Source organism: Brachycentrus maculatus, unplaced genomic scaffold (assembly GCF_059751285.1).
Source record: "Brachycentrus maculatus isolate JH-2025_06_01 unplaced genomic scaffold, ASM5975128v1 h1tg000348l, whole genome shotgun sequence".
NCBI classification, from domain to species: Eukaryota; Metazoa; Arthropoda; class Insecta; order Trichoptera; family Brachycentridae; genus Brachycentrus; species Brachycentrus maculatus.
In genome coordinates, this window is record NW_028281097.1 from 261629 (window position 1) to 278162 (window position 16534).

Below are 16534 nucleotides of genomic sequence, written 5' to 3' on the forward strand. Positions count from 1 at the left end.
GTTAAATTATACTAAATTAAGTTTTCACCCTAATATTTACATATCATGGTAAAATGACATTTAATCCAAAAAACGCTAAATCGACAAAATATGAAATATATTTTTTTCATTTATTAATTGATTCGGAGGTAACGTTGAGGTAAAATATCTATCAATTTTTAATTTAAATTTATTTGGTAAGTTCCACTTTTCATTAAAGTCTATTACGGCCCGTATTTCGGTGCATTCAGCATCAATACCAAACTTTTGTTGTGCCCTTGGAATATCCTTAAACGTCAAAAGCCACAACTCTAAAATTTAGACTAACCTTCTCATATCGCTCACTCCTTTCAAGAACGTCATAAATAAAAAACCATCTTTTATCAGTTGTGCATGTTTTCGGAATGCCCAGAAAATGTACTATATCCCAGCAAAAGCGGCATATTTTTAACTTAATATTTACCCGCTACAGGGCAGAAAGTGTTGTTTTTGCATTTTAAAGAAAAGGTATCGTTTAATTATTTTTTTGAATTTACTAAATATTTTTCAATTGGAGAAAAAACCTTCTGGTTTTACCTAAAAAGATCTGTTGCGCAGTAAAAAGTTCAACAAGTGGCTTGATATTTTTTTAATACATTTTATTTTATTTTTAAACTTTAAAAACGTTCTCCTGAAAAATCAAGTTTTTTTTATGACGTTCTTGAAAGGAGTGATCGATATGATATTCAATAATAATGCATTGAAATGCGTATCGCAAAAGTTGAAATAATGATATTAACAAAGTTATACATGTTTTAAACATGTTTGGTTTGTTCTTTAATTGATTCGTTTGATTTAAAACTTTGTGTTGAAAATGTAATTGATATTAATTTGATGCAAACAAAAGTTACGGGTTAGTTACAAAGTACATTACAATTAATTAAGATTCACAAACCTTTCAAACTCTCTACCTGTATTTAAATTGCCGCACATTAAATGGTTTATATAACTTTACATGAGTCTTCACCAGTTTGAAGTTGAAAACTTTCATACTACGAGTATTTATGCAAACAAGTGGGCTACATACTTGTATATATATTTTCGAAATAATTAAATTTCTAGGAATAACTTTACAATTGAAAATTGTACTGTAATACAAATTACATTTAATTTGTAACCTTAATAAAACTATATACGATTATAACCTTTTAAAGTTTACCATTTAATAAATTTATATCAACATTATATTTAACTTAAAAACAAACGTTAATAGTAATGAATTATATTTTATTTTTACATGTCGCTCACTCCTTTCAAGAACGTCATAAATCAAAAAACTTGATTTTTCAGGAGAACGTTTTTAAAGTTTAAAAATATAGTATAATGTATCAAAAATAAATATCAAACCACTTATTGAACTTTTTCCTGTGCAACAGATCTTTTTAGGTAAAACCTAAAGGTTTTTTTCCCACTTGAAAAATATTTAGTATATTTGAAAAAATAATTAAACAATACCTTTTCTTCAAAATGCAAAAACAACACATTCTGCCCTGTAGCGGGTAAAATTTAAGTTAAAAATATGCCTCTTTTGCTGGGATATAGTACATTTTCTGGACATCCCGAAAACATGCACAACTAAAAATTGACGATTTTTGATTTATGACGTTCTTGAAAGGAGTGAGCGATGTGTAATTTTATCGTGTATATTAAGTTTATTAGTTTTACTAAGCATTGGTCACTTTTTTAATGATTTACTGAAAAATTTGTTGGAAATTTGGAACATTGAATATTGAACATTGAGCTTTGAACGTTGAAACTTTATAATTTTTGTCATCCAAAATCAGTCTTTTTCATATTTCGATTAAAAAAATTAATTTCACAGCATTTTGAGTGTGGCCAAATACTTGGTTACAAATCTGGGTTTATCCACTTTTTTTTCATTTTGAATTTATTTTTACATTTTTGACATCTCAACCTTCGTTGAACCTTGATACCTTTTTTGAATATTTATCTTTATGAAGAAGAAATAGAAGTCTGGATGTTTACACAATATTTCCAACATTAAACACTTTATTTATTAAGAACCATATTAAAACAGAAGTGACTATTGTTTAGTACATCTGATAAACTTAAAAATATGATAAAGTTACATATGTGCTGTCAAACGATGTCAAAACTGTACAAAAAAAAACTATTTTCAGCCCCCTTGATTTCTAAATAATAAGTAAGTACAATTTTTCATCAAAATTTTTAATAATCCGACAATTTTTTTTACTTTCTTTTAGGTATCACAAAGTGAAAAAGTTTCTGAGACGAAAAAAGTTGCATGTGTTGTTCGCATTTCTTTCAGATATTTCGGACTACATTCCATCGTCCATCGTGAAGACTGATGAAACTCCTACGACACGATTCGAATCACGAATGGTGATTTAAGTTTTTCAACCGATAAAAAAAGAGCTTTAGAGAGAGGGTACTTTTAAGCTTCATTTGAATATCCATCTCACGTTTTTTAATATCATTCTACATTTGCAATCGAATATTTTCAATTCCATACAAAAAAAACTCGTTGGGCTTTGTTCTCGAAATGATTTGAAATTAAACAAGATTTATTGTACACAAATGCTACGATTTGTAGATAGCGCCCATGTTTTTGTAGTTACATCGAATAGCAAGTAAGGGGATACGCCGCATGTGCAGACATTAAATTGTGATTTCTACGCGAGATATTGTTTTATTTTTTTGAATGTGCGGAAATTTCTCCGACCCTGACATATTTAGGTGCGTAATAAAATAAATTCAACTCGTATATTCAACGCCTCTCTACTATCGGAATCCTAGTCATAAACTATTACGAGTCTCAAACTGTCATTTCAATTATCGCGGATTTGAACTTATTGTTTCCGCTTAAGGCCCAGCATTCGTTAAGTCGCATTCATTTCACCAGAGACTACCGGAGAGTCATATGTCTCTAAACGCCCGATTTTTTAAAAGAATGTGTATATTTTGGTTTTTGAATATTTTGATGCAAAAAAAAAATCCTTACCTTTTAATAACTCTTTACTTTCAAAACAATATAATTATTTCGAAGGAAAGTTTATTTTTTCAATGCAAAAACGGTGTTTTAAGAAAAAATTAATTACGTTAAATGTTTACCTGGATCAAGAAAAATTAAGTTGCGACTTAACGAATACTGGATCTTAATTCGTGTTATATTTCCATATTTATTAATTCAAAATACCAAACTTACATATTTTTAATCAAGTTAAGTAATGTATCAATAATTTTGAAATACACTCCTTCAAACCAGACCAATTAAATACGTCTAATATACAAAAATAACTTACTAAATAAACAGTTAAAAATTCGACACGTAAAGTTATTTTAGATTTGTATTTTATTAGTTTTCATGCAACATTAAAATTTCTTCCATCGTTATTTTTTATGTGGAATGACTTTTGTTTTTAAATCTACAGAAAAGCTACGGCAGATGGCTCTTAAGTTGGTCTTTGTAAAAAAAAACATAAATTAACTCACAAATTTAGTTAATTAAAGTAAATCAAGTATAGCGACAAGCGTCACATTAAATAAGTAGAAAAACAGCATTGAATACTTACAACAAAAAAGTTTTTTTTTTTAAATAAATATTATTAGTTTCTATTAACAAGATCAGTAACCCTTATCCACACCCCAATGGTGCATAGGGCACTGCATCATACAAACGCAGTGTTATCTTGATCAGTAACACATGAAGGAAAGGTGATCAGCCCTCCGCTTCAGGTACCAGTCCAGAGTAATATGGAATTAATATTATGGTGAAAAAATCACTTATATTTATTGGACCCCCCTGGGAACCGAACCCGGGACCTCCAGAATGGTAGCCGAGCATGCTGACCATTACACTACGGAGGCGGACAAATAGTTAATAAAATCATATTCATACAAAATACTTCCTCAAGGATGGTTTAGATAAACGGATAGTCGAATGTGAGCAGGCTTGATTATAAAATAAAATTTACACATTAATGTATTACACGTATTTTTTTAAATTCAATTGTTGTCCTGTACGCTAGTAAATATCAAAGAAAACCCAAAATCCCAATAAATATAAATGTTTATCGGTTTTACCCAGGATTCGAAGGATATCCTGGACGGTTCCGAAATATCCTGCCTTATTGTACAATTTACACCTACATTCTTCCTTTATCTATCCTGTATTCCTGCTTCCGAGTACGTAAGGAATAAAAACCCCTCTCCGAGATAACAAACGAGGGAAATGTCTCCATTTTAAAACAGAGAGCAGGAAAGAAAATGTGTACTTTTACATTTCTCTCCAATATAAGAAAATATTTTCGTTCTTATGTTATGAGATCCTTGGCGTTGTTTTCTGTACATCTTTTCAAACCGATGCAATTCTCCTACTAGGTAACAGTTATATGTAGCACAAAATAAACATCATATTAGACACTGACCGTAAATAGTGTGATTGGTATTATTTATTATTTTTGTATTTATAAATTAGGCTTTTAATTCGCAGAACTCGATTTCAATTTATATATTTAATGTTAAAATCAAACATTGCTTTTCGGAGTCTACTAAATTATGTTTTATCGTTAAAATCAAATAAAACAATTGACGATTGTTTCGCCTTGTTATGGCATTTTCAAACAAACATCGAATTGAATGAGGCTAAATAATTGTCACAAATTTTATTTTTATGTACATATTTTCAACAATAAAATACAATTTAGTAGACTCTAAAAATCAGTGTTTGATTTTTACATTTAATTTAATTTTATATATATATATATATCTATATATATATATATATATATATATATATATATATATATATATATATATATATATATATATATATATATATATATATATACATATTTATATATATATATATACATATATATATATATATATATATATATATATATATATATATATATATATATATATATATATATATATATATATATATATATATATATATATATATATATATATATATATATATATATATATATATATATATATATATATATATATATATATATATAAATATATACATATATTATTTTTGTCTTGTAACTTAAATCGATAAGATACCCAATATTGATATGATATTGACTCACTGAACCCCTCGGGTTCGATCTAACCCAGGTTAAGAACCACCGGTCTAGAGTTTAAAAAATACACGCTCACTCGTATAACAGTACAAAAACGTATATTAAAACAATTTTTAAAAAAAATACAAAACATTTTATCAATTCGTTAGAAAGGAAAATTGATAAATATTATTTGAGACAATATATTCTGATGACCGTTAGCTCAACATGATCGATTCTCAGCATCTGGGGAGAAGTTAACAATCTCACTAGCCGGCGATTGGCTTGTATTCAGCATTAAAATGATTTCCTGGGGGACGGCGAGGGCCTTTGTCTATCGCCCGAGGACTATTAACATTGATAAGTTGTGCTTTCAGCAGCCGAAATGTGTTTGCAAACTTTCCCTTAATTTGCCCACATAACTCGGTCGTTAGTCGACAGCAAAGTTGTAAGGCTCGGGTCAGAGAATCGATTCTGACAAACAGATTCGTTGGCAATTCGGCTTTGAGCTTTACACGTTGTTTACTACATAAATACATTATTTATGTGAACCAATAGAGTAGTCATTAATTAATGACGTAGTTAATATTGTTAATATTGTCCGCCTCCGTAGTGTAATGGTCAGCATGCTCGGCTACTGTTCTGGAGGTCCCGGGTTCGATTCCCAGGGGGGTTTAATAAATATAAGTGATTTTTTCACTCTAATATTTATTCAATATTACACTGGACTGGTACCTGAAGTGGAGGGCTGATCACCTTTCCTTCATGTGTAAACGATCGAGATAACTCTGTGTTTATATGAAGCAGTGCCTAATGCACCATTGGGGTGCGGTAAGGGTTTTTTTTTATTATTATAGTCAATATTACATCGTAATTAATTATTTTATGAATAGTGAACTTAACTTCAAATGTAACGCTCAATATACTGTGACATACAGTATATTTAAAGTGCTAGAGTAAATCTATAAAAAATACGTTTTTACACACATTTATCAACAACAAAAAATCCACACGATATAGTAAACCCACAATATTTTACTTTATTTACATATTTTTTGTCAACGTTTACATAATTATAAATCAATTTACAATAACGTGCACTCACTGGGTTTTCCTATGCTGACGGTACATTTAGGAAAACTTTTTTACAAAATTATTTGACTAAGTAATTTGTTTACAACATTTGGACACACTCAAAATTATGTAAATAAATTATCTGGTCAAATTGTAAGCTTAAATGATAAAAATGAAAATGATCTTTTCTGGCGTTTCTCATGTGTGTGATTATAATTCAGAATTCGGACCTCACATACTAATAAAAGAGTTTCTGTTCAATAAAAATCTTCTTTTCATCTCACCAACAGATGTCTCTAGTGAAGTTCTAGTGATTCAAGAACAATGTTTCAAAATTGGTTCATATATATAGAACTTCCAAGAATTTGAGTAGTGTGGTTAATGTAAAAAAAATAACTTCTAGGCGGAGATCATCTGGATTTGTGAACAAGTATTTGGACACACTGAAAATGTTGTGACTAAGTATAAATAAGAAGAAATGGCAATAATTTTGTGGCTGTTTTTTTTAAAATAAATGTTTAATGATCACTCAAATGTTGTTTCTGATGAAAAAGCATATCTATCACATGCATTTAAAATTACATATAAGGGGGGCAATGGATCAAATATTAACATGTCTAAAAAAAGTTATTGTAATATTCTAACTAACTAACTAACCATCACGCCGCTTCCCCGCAGGGGTAGGCAGAGAGAATCGAACGCCACACCACTCTGTCTTTGCAAACATTCTTTGCCTCTTCTACATTCATGCATCTCCTCATACATACCAGACGATTATTACGACTCCTGACCCGGCCGCTTTCAAGTATTTGATATACCTGATTGTGTCAAGTTTTCCTCGGTCGTCCTCTGCTTCTTTTTCCAGCTACTTCCGCCTCATAAATTTGTTTAACCGTTCTTTCTTCACTCATACGCTCCACATCTCCAAACCATCTCAACACACCTTTCTTAATTTTATCGATAATGCTTATCTCAGCCTTACATTCTTTCCTTATTTCATCATTCGAACATCTATCAAAAATCGTTTTGTAATATTCTGTGATTGTAAAATGTGTATTTAGCTTTAGATGTAAAATTCTTTACTTGTGTTTAATAATATTTAATAAAAAATAAAATAAAATATAATAATAATAAAAATACACAAGATGTATTTTACTGAAGATTACTGAATAATATATAAAATTCGCAATACATAAAGACGGAAATCCCTTCAAAAATCCTTTGATCCGTCGAAATAATATTTTGGAAAGAAAAAACCTTTCTCTTTTTGTTTATCCTAACAAGAATCCAAAATTTAAGCCAAACAAGGAAGCTGGATTCTTTTTTGAACTGCGATTATGTGAAAATTTTCTAGGACGCATATTCTAGCTCAATAATCAAGGATTTGTGAAAACAAAAAATATATTGATTTAATGTTTCAATTTTCTATCAACTGTTTTTTCTATCAACAGCAATTTTTTGTCAGCCTGTATAATAGTTAACCTCTTTACCGTGCTGAATACCCTGCTTTCAATTCCCAGGAGATTAAATAAATTTATGTAAATTTTCACTCTAGTGTTCATTTAATTAATCTCTGGAGTGGTACCTGAAGAACAGGATTTATCACTTTGTCTTCATGCTAGTAACAATCAATATCACACTATGTCGATACGATGCAATGCCCTATGCACTACCAGGAATAGATAAGGATAAGAAGAAGAAAAACCTTATCAAAATAAAACGTTTCATGCTTCAAATAGATCACTAAATATTATAGTATATGAAATATTATACCTACAAATTATTATATTTGCCATGAAATCGGAAGATGTTTTTAATATGCTACAATAATTTGTTTTTTTTAACGTTTTATAGTTAATGTAAAAAAGCACCCTTTATATAAGGGATCTATTTTTTAAGAAATGTATATTTTTTAAAATTCAATTCTCTATTTTATTCCACATTTTCTCTTCAACGGCTCAAAATATTTACACATTGAAACGTGCTTTGTAAATAAGTTCGAATGGCTATATCTAGTTTTTTGCTCATTCAATGTGTCGAAATTTATGCGTTTGTGCGTGTTTATGTTAAACTACAGATTTATGGGGTACATGTTTCGTCCCCTGCCAAACTAAAACAAAGTACACCCCTTTTGGCTCACGACGACTCGCTATGGGCATTACACCCGGGAGAGTATAAATGGAATGGCCTCTTTTGTTTATCCGTGTTCTGAAATCGAGTCTGCACGTTTACCTATTAATTGGTTCTCAAAACAATGCGAACACAAACGTTAATTTACCTACGTATTATATTAATTAGATCAATTTGTACGGAATACTCCCTCTTACATAGATACGACCTAGTAAACGTAAAGGTTTATTCAAATATCGTAATGATGCCAGTTATTGTACAATTTATACCACATTACATTTGGTCGTGATAAGTGAAAAATTATTGTTAGTGTAAATGTATATTGTAAATGTATTGTGAACGTAAAACAATTTTCTTATTTTTTTCATTCATGGAGTCGGCAGTCACTTTGTGGTGGTTTTACTATGTAAATACCACTATTTATTATAATCTGTTGTGACAAGTGTTTTAATGCATTCCGCGTCATACATTTTCAAACACTGTGTTTGATAATGATGTGGAACGCATCGAAACACGTGTCACAATAGATTCTAAGAAAATGTGGTATGTACCAATTAAAATTTCATCCAAAATGACTTTTATTCATTTGGTTTATGACAGTCCGCGCTATTTTTTTTAAAAAAGTTACATATTTCACCTTAAGATGCGTTTTTTTAAAACTCTATTGTGCAACATATAAGTAACCATATTATTTTTTTTCACAACATTTGAGCTTGTCCAAACACTTGTTCACAAATCTTCACTTGTTCACTTATTAGTTATTTATTGGTTAGAAGTTATTTTTACATTTTTAACATCTCAACATTGAGGAAAAAGAATGCGGAAGTCTGGGTATTTACAGGGCTTATAACTTGTCATACCCAGATTTCCAAATTATTCTTCTTCTATTTACAATGTGTCGAGATGTCAAAAATATAAAAATAGCTATAAATAAAGTGGAGAAAACCAAGATTTGTGAACAAGTATTTGGACACACTCAAAATGTTTTGGATACATTTATAGTAGTTAAATGCGCGTTTTTATTTTTTTGAACTAAACAATTTTGAAAAACAATCCTATACAGTGTTTATGATGACCCATCAAACCAATCTAATGCAACTCTTTTGTCTCCAAGTTCTGTCTATCAACTTGAATTTCGCCTACTTTCAACCATGTTGCCTGGAAAAAAAACATATTTCGACTAATGTGCTAACGTTGATTCAATTTATTTCCAGATTCTGCAGCAACAATCTCCTACATGGCGCTGAACGCAAATTGTTAATTACAGCAATTTTCCACACAAAAGTAAGAAAAATATTGAATTATTAGATTTAAGTATGTATGAACATTTCTTGGTGGAAATTAGTTCTTTAATTTAAATTAATTCTTAGTGGAATTACCAATTAAATTAAAAATTAATCGAATCAATGTCTTCATGGATAATACCAAACATGCTAACGAGAAAATGACTGATTAACATTTAGTAAAAAAATATCCAAAATTTTTAAAATTATGCGTGAATTTGCCATTAGCGGTTTGTATTTTTTTCTTCGACTTAAATTAAATCAAAACCAAATTTGATTGATTGCACTTGCACGCACGAAGTGGTGCTTTTTAACGCGAGCGACCCTAAGAATGCCAAGGCTCTGTGGACTTACACAGTTTTCGATTATATTTCATTCAGGCCTCGCCTCACGAATTATTTCAGTCCAATAATTAATCCCTTAGTTAATGGCCTCAATAAATTGAATTACCTTGCATCACTACACCGGGAAACTTTACAGCGAACATTATATCGTGATCGCTTATCAGTTTGGTAGTTTTCCGATTCACGGACGATACAGAGAATATTAATGTGATTTTTTGGTTGAATTTTGCTGCTGAAAATTGAAACGAAGAGGTAAAAAATTCAACCCTTTTAAAATAATAATTGAAAATTCATTTTTATTGCTTCCAATATTTGTGGTCAGACATTTAGCCAATCAATTAGGTCTTGGTGAGTATAAACGAAACATTTATTGACGATTGAAGTCATTCTTGCTTAAACAAATAAATAACGAGTAAGGATCAAGAAAGAAAAAAAAAATATACAAATAATAAATAAGTACCAGTCTGATGTTGTCGGTAACAACGAAATCAGATCCGACTGGTCAAATAAAATTTACGAGGAAAAAACTATATGGTAATTATTTTATTTTATAATACGATTTTCGCCTGTAAACGATGCTACGATGTGAATTTTTACCAATGTCCATTGAAAATAATAAAATGTATATATATATATATATATATATATATATATATATATATATATATATATATATATATATATATATATATATATATATATATATATATATATATATATATATATATATATATATATATATATATATATATATATATATATATATATATATATATATATATATATATATATATATATATATATATATATATATATATATATATATATATATATATATATATATATATATATATATATATATATATATATATATAAGGTAGGACATTTGGTTTACTGAAAACCAGTAATGCACACCCTTCTACGTAGCGTTGAGACGTTTGCCAACTCAGTGACAGGTTTCAGAGCTCGGTTACAGTAAGCGGGTGACATTTTAATGAAACCTTCTCTGGCCATTTCTACTTTATCTCTAATCTAAGCCTTCAAAATTCCAGCATCCATTTAGTTACATACCTACATAGGAGTAGGCACTGAGCAACCCTAAGTAAATATGACAATACCATAGTGCCTAGACAGGCTTAGAAACTCTCCCAAACATCTTTACTCTCGGTAATTAGCTCAAAATGTCTCCTTTGTGCTCGGGATTTTAGGATGTCATTTTATTTATCTTTTCTTACACTTTAAGTTACTTTGGACAACGAAATTTAAAAGACTATTGTTGAACTTGATATTTTGTGAGAAAACTGTATCCATCAAGCCAGTTTAACAAATCTGGACGTAATGTATATCCCGTAATTATATTGTCAACGTATTGCCGCGTCATGGCACGTTCCTCGCCTAAAAACAGTTTGGAAACAAAATTCACTTAAAAATCAGATTCGATAACATTTTTTTAAAAACTATTACAAAGCATTTAGTTAAGTGGATTTAAAAAACAAATAACTTTGAAATATAATTACAGAGCATAGACCAATTTTTGGTTGTTTTCAATTAATTTGTATCGTTGCCTTCATTTTTATAATTAAATTTTTAAATTAAGTTTTACATCACACGAATTGTAATTTCCAGTTATATTTTTTTATTATTGCAGAGATAATAAGAAATAGTCTATCAACATCTTCAGTTTGAAATATATTTCCGTAATCGAGAAAAACTTGAAAGTACAGTAGCGTTAATTGTCTTCAAATTAATTTTCATATTTACTTAAAATACCATATTAACTGACAATGAACATTTGTTTAAAATTATAAGATTTCTCTTATTATTTTGTCCGCCTCCTTAGTGTAATGGTCAGCACGCTCGGCTACCGTTCTGGAGGTCCCGGGTTCGATTCCCAGGGGGGTCAAATAAATATAAGTGATTTTTTCACTGTAATATTTACTCAATATTACCCTGGACTGGTACCTGAAGCGGAGGGCTGATCACCTTTCCTTCGTGTGTAAACAATCAAGATAACACTGTGTTTATATGAAGCAGTGCCCTATGCACCATTGCGGTGCGGATAAGGGTGTTATTATTATTATTATTATAATAAATAATCAAATATTGTTTTAATCAAACCTCCATCGTTAATGTTATTTTTTTCATTGATCTTACAATTATTTTAGATAAAAAAATATATATTTACATATTTGTACTTATACCATGTATATTTGTTGAATTTTCAAATGCCGTATCTGGTCAAAAAAATATTTAACATTTCATTTAATATTTGTATTAAATGTTAATCTGACAAGGTTTGGCATCTAGCAATGAAAATTGAAAGCAGATCACAAAAACATCTTACAGACAGTTTTTTGAAGTTCTTAAGAGATTTTTTTAATAGATTACATTAGATGCGCAGTAATAATTTAAAAAAAAAATTACTTTAAAGATAATTAATATTTATTCGTATTTCATGAATAATAAATAAAATAAATTGAAATGTATCGAATTTTATTATTTTTTTAAATACATAGGATTTATTAATCACGTGACTTCATTAGAAGTCCCGAGAAAATGACCAGGAAGTAATAATGCTCATTATAATAGTGTTACATTTCATGGGGAAAATAAAATATATGTGGTATTCAACGACATCAATAATAGGGCATCAAAATAAAACGTCAAAATGCTTCAGTAGGCCTCGGACCTTAATAGTAAAATTATAATGTAAAAAAGCGTGTCGAAGGAATGAAATGCTAGTCACCATTTTCACCTTTCTAATGGTGTCAAATGAATCATTCGTAACCCAGTTTCTCCATCGACAATTTATTAATAAAAGCGTTAAATTGACCCGCGAGCTAATAAGCTCGTTGTTTTCAGCGAAAGTGATGGACGGCGGAAATGGCGTAGAGGTGGCCGTAAATATTGCCCCTCTATCGGGTTAGGAATTAAACTATTCCGCTGTAGCTCCACTAACTGTGGAAGTGGAAGTGGCGAGATCGCGTGATCCGGAAGTCGTTCAGAGCCGGAGCAAGGTCACGGAGCCAAGGGCGCCTCGACCAGCTCGGATCGGAGCCAAACTACCCGGTGGCTTGTTTACCATTTACCATCCGATATAGTACAGCTGTGCCGGTACACTGCAGGTCGTTCTAGGCACATTCTATGGCAGTGTTCCGGAACCTTTTCTGTTCAAAGTACACCTGCCAAATTAAGATTTTTTAGAGGATACCAAAGAAAAAAAAAGTTTATTTGATATTGATTTATTATCAAAATATATTGCGAAAACATATGTGTTGCCTACTTTAAAAATCCGCCAGATTCATTTTAATCGATTTGCGAAAAAATGCGAAATTCTCCGTAAAACATTCATGTTTCAAAAATTTGTCTATCTTTAGATAAAATATTATTAAATAGAGAATTTTCATTTTACAGGATTCAGAACATTTTAAAGGATTTTTTTTCAGTATTTAAAAAAAGACACAAGACACAAACCGATGATGACGTCATCTTAATTTTCGACCTATCCCCGCTCTCTGATTGGCCGATATAGGTCAGAAGGCAAGTTTCATGAATATAGCGGAATTTGAAATACAACGCTGTTTTTTTTATTATTTTTAGCAGGATTTTCAAGCATATAAATATTTTAAATAATAAAACCCACAATTGGCATTTCGATAGAGTATTTATTTTAAAATCTTATAAAATTGGATCAGGCGGATTTTGAAAGATCTTTTTATAGAATACAAGCAGTAGTCATTCATCTGTGAGTCTAAACTTTAAAAAATATTGAATGTTCATTTTTTTGTCTTCGTTTGCGTGACAAGCAAAATCGTCTAACGTGCCACCTATGGCACGCATGCCATAGGTGTGCCATCCCTGTTCTAGGAAAAGTACCTTAGTAGCAGGTTACTTCATAGCGTGACCTGATACATCCTCTACTTCACTTCCTGCCTTCAAAACCACTTCATCATCAATTCTTACCCCGGTAGATAACATACTTGATAACGATATACACATTCTTACATCGTTTAAGACTGAAATTATTCTCATTTTTTTGTTCGCGCATATAGGAAATGTTAGAACACGCGACAAAACAAAGGTGATTAGAAAATAAATGAGTTTCTCCTTTAGAAGCACGAAGGTAGTTGAAATAATGAAGATCTAAAAACTGGTAATGCAAATCATTCAAAACAGAAATACCCCCCTTTATTTCATATTTTATCTCAGATAGCGATTATGGAATGCCTTTAACTTATATTTATGCTTGTGCATTTTAAGATTATATTTTTATAAGTATATTTTGAATAATATTATGATTTCAGTACGAATACTCGCTTCATATCGTATCAAAATATTTTAAAATCAGTTCATGCGTTCTTTTATGCGATTTGCACAGATTAAAAGTGACCATTATTGACAATATTGTTTTATAATTTTTAATAATTTAAAATAAATAAAATCTTCAAAAATAGGTTTTTCATAAAAATAAATTAATCATTAATATATAATATATTTATTTGTATTTTTATTGATATGATGGACTGAATCGATCTACTAAAGTGTCAATAATTCTCCGATTTTATGATATAGACATGTGAATCGAACAAAAACAAAAATATAGCAAAATAAGTGATAGAAAATAGTGTGGTTTTCGAAACTAGACATCTCAACAGACAAGATGATGTTTTTATTATGGTGGATACGGAATTTGTCTAATAACCAAGTTCGTTCGTTATGCATTCCACTATTGTTCTCGTTTATTATTATTTGTATATTTTCTAACCATACATACCAACCCAAAACGAAGTGAATTTTACCTTAAATTCAGCGAGTTTCTAATAGAAACTGATAAATGAACATGTTCATATGTATACCTACCTAAAATGTACATATATATTGCTACTCCATGGCGTGAGATAATGCACGTAGTAACAGACACATCACATCACATTTTGTATGGCCACAGGCTGTTCATAATTATGGTATACCCCAACGATAATAACTACCTTGACGGGAATATTATAATCTAGGGTTAGCATGACCACATGTCTTACGCTAGATAAGTGATTCTGCTGCCTTTAGTTTGTGCAAAATTTCCACAAGCACGATACTTTTGAAATAATAATTAATTATTCAAAATCTGCCGGATGCATGGTACTGATAGGAGTTTATTTATAAATTACATTTAAGGGCAGAAAATTTGATTTTAAGCTTTAAATCAGATTATCAATTATTAAACTTGAACGTCTTCAAATTCAACAAACAGTCATCATTGATTAATAGCCGATATTTTTCCTTGATCCAAATAAAACATTTATTTTATTTTATATATTTTCACCCCTTTTGTGTTTAAAAGTTGGGCCTTTTCCCATGTATTAATGCATCTATGGCTAGGTTTATCATGATTTATTTATATTCACAGTTCGAAAATGACTCTTTATTCGGGTTTTCACGTTATATTTTTAAAAATAAATTATACTTTTTTTTTAAATATTGCTTTAATGTAATAAAATATAATTCGTTCTTAATATAATTTTGCAAAATATATGTGTACGATGAATATCGTGAAACATACAGGAATATCGTGTTCATAGGAAAAAAATATATCTTAGGTATCCAAATCGTTATCAATAGAAAATATTATCAAAAACTATGCACGCGTAAGTAATTTTTTTAAGAAGAAGAATTAATGTTCATATTAAGTGTATTTTGACCTTCGAGATAAATTATCAAACATTAAAACATTTTTTATTTTGCTCTAATCTACTTGAAAAACGTAACTTGATTTTCTGCTTTGTGATAAAGAAATACTGTAATAATTCAGGTAGGTTTTTTTTTATCATTTTCAGAAATTCCTGCGGGTCAGTACTGCCTCACCATTAAATAAATATAATTTATTATTTTAAAAAAGGTATTTTAATCGTTACTAATAAACAACTTATTGTCTAACTTCAATATTATTTCTTATTTTCTTCATGTTTTATCCTAAGATAGCATACATACTCGTAGTATACCGAATATTCTTGTTACTCCTTGTATCGTTAGCACGTGTATATATGCATTGTATATTAACATTATAACATGATATTGCAAGCAAAACAGCGTACAACATTATTGTATTTTCTATGCATATAGCATAAAACGTTTTAGCATATAACACGAAATAACCGTAAAATATTTCCCTGGTGTGAAATGAAAGTGTGCCGAGAGAATTTTATAAGGAACAAAGTAACATGCTGTTGCTTTATCCATACTCTGTGAATTAAAAAAGGTTGTGTTGATCAGAGGTAGGTATTTCCTAAATATATAAATTATTCGTTTGATGACATGTTTGTTTTAATTTTAAATATATATTATAAATTAAATAAAAATAAAGTCAGTACTGAAAACATTACCATAAAAACATAGTGAATTTAAGCATTAAATGTAGGTTACGTTCATTTCAATAGAAACTGTTCAATGAAATGTACAGGAAAATAATGTAATAAATAATTATGATACTATTTTTTCTTTGAAAAATACAATCACGAACAAAATGTGCATATGTAAGTTATATTCTTTGTTAAAAGTATATTCAAGGGTTACAGCTCTTTTAATAGGATTTTTTTAGTTATCGATAAATTTAATTCATTTCAATTAATTGAAA

General features: G+C 29.5%; 1 protein-coding gene across 2 annotated transcripts in view; it reads left to right on the plus strand.

Moving 5' to 3' along the window:
• The window catches only part of Rbfox1 (RNA-binding Fox protein 1), a 444416-nt gene that overhangs the window by 182421 nt on the left and 245461 nt on the right, over positions 1–16534 (plus strand). For both annotated transcript variants that reach the window (XM_088269368.1, XM_088269369.1), the window contains exon 4: positions 9494–9563. The gene's annotated coding sequence lies outside the window, so the exon portion shown is untranslated. The remainder of the gene's footprint in view (positions 1–9493; positions 9564–16534) is intronic.